The following is a 2051-nucleotide window of genomic DNA, read 5'->3' as shown; positions in this document are numbered from 1 at the left end:
ATTGCGTATGGCTTTTCAAGATGCTTCCCTTTAAACATATAGTATTAAAATATTGCAGCATTTAAACTTCTTGCAGCAATTATGGATGACAAATATGAATCATATTGGTTATCTCAGATATTTTCTTCATTAATTTATAGATGTTGGATGAAGTTATTATTTGCAAAGATTTGCTCAGCCGAATGTTATTCAGGTTATTCATACATCCTAGTCAATTATGTATATTAAAGTACAAAATCCTGTAGGTTCTTTATATCACAGAAATTTTATATGCAATGTTTGTATATGTCTGTGTGTGTCTGTATAGATAGATGATAGAAACAGAAATGATATAGTTTTGTGTTTTCTTGATTCCTAGTGACTGCATGAACTAAGATGGCGGCGCCTGGATCGGCTGCGACTGCATTGGTTCTTGTAGGTGAAAAGTTTTTGGAGGGATAGAAGGGATATAGGCCACATGATCAGGAAGGTTTTAATGTGTTTGAGCAACGTGGTGGGACTACGGTAACATACAACTGACAAACTTTGCTGGTATGGCAAGTTTTTAGCTGTTTCAGAACTGTTGGTGAGATCATTAAAAGTCATTTGCGCTGTTTGAAATTGTTCTACCGGCAGCAGGGCTGTTTCCAAAGGAGGCAGAGGAGGAGAGGTCCCGGGGTTTATGGAGCAAAGGAACTGGATGAGGCTGTCGGCAGGCCAGAGGAAGGGAGAGAGGCTTTTGGAGGAGTTGGAGGCAGTGGCAGTGTGCTCCAGGGGCGAAAAGGAGTGAGGTCCCTTTAAGGAAAAGGTGGAAGAGAGAGGATCAGAAAAAGAAAAGAAGGCGAGGTTTTCCTGCAGGTATACAAGCTAATTTGAGGGCTAATCCACATGGAGCTCCATTTCCATCTGTCCTGTTTGCCATTATTCGCTCCCTAGAGACTAAAATGGATGTTCTGAAACTTGAGCTGGCCATGAACAAGGAGTGTATATCGGAGTGTATATTGAGAGCTGTGTGCAACAAAATTTCATTTTGATGTATGCCGATTGGTGTACATTCAAAGTGACAATAAAATTATATTATTATTCTTGTTGTTGTTGATGATGATGATGATGTTAATGTTGTTGTTATTATCTAATCTCTGCAATCTTCTTGGCAAGGTTTTTCAAAATTGTTTGCCATTCTCTGCTTCCTCGGGCTGAGCGAGAGTAACTGGCCTAAGGTCACCCAGTTGGCTTGATGCCCAATATGGGACAAGAACTCACCACTTTGTAACCCAATGCCTTAACCACTACACCAAACTCGCACCATTATATCCATATTAATGATTAAAATATTTTGAGCCATTAGCAATAGCAATCACTTTGATTTATATACTGCTTCACAGTGATTTACACCCCTCTCTAAGCAGTTCACTGAGTAAGCATATTGCCCCCAACTGAGTTAACCTTGAGCCGGTGAGAATCGAACTACTGGCAGCTGGCAGTCAGCAGAAGTAGCCTGCAGTAGTGCATTCTAACCACTGTGCCACCAAGGCTCCATGGCTCCAGCTCTATGGAACATCTTGATTCCAGAGCTGGAGAGCCACATTTCTAGCGTTTCAGAAGAGTGTCAAGACCTTGCTCTGTAAAGTGGCATGGGGTCCAAGAATGGCATGCAACTCTGCAGGTGGTTGGGGGCACCCCTCTGCCTTTTAAACGTTTGTAATCCTTACTTTGTTAACTCTTTTTAACTCCATTTTTAATATTGTTTTTCTAACTATTTCTCTTTTTAATTTTTTTATTTGTAAATCACCCAGGGTCACTTAGGTGAGATCAATGGTGTAGAAATTTTATGAATAAATAAATAATCTACTAGACAGATCCAACCTTATTTTACATTTAGAAATCAGCCAAGGTCAGATGTGTTGTTGTGTGAACGAAAAACAAAACAAATCTCACATAGAGAAATTCATAATTCATTCTGCATAAGTACACATAGAATTTGGTTGTTATGAATCTTTGTATGTATATTTCTGTTTTGACTTTGTTTTCATGTGGACCTGAATGTAAAAGAGAACAGAAAATAATTATGG

The sequence above is a fragment of the Protobothrops mucrosquamatus genome, unplaced genomic scaffold (assembly GCF_001527695.2).
Source record: "Protobothrops mucrosquamatus isolate PMUCROS unplaced genomic scaffold, P.Mucros_1.0 scaffold375, whole genome shotgun sequence".
NCBI classification, from domain to species: Eukaryota; Metazoa; Chordata; class Lepidosauria; order Squamata; family Viperidae; genus Protobothrops; species Protobothrops mucrosquamatus.
This window is presented reverse-complemented; position numbering follows the sequence as displayed.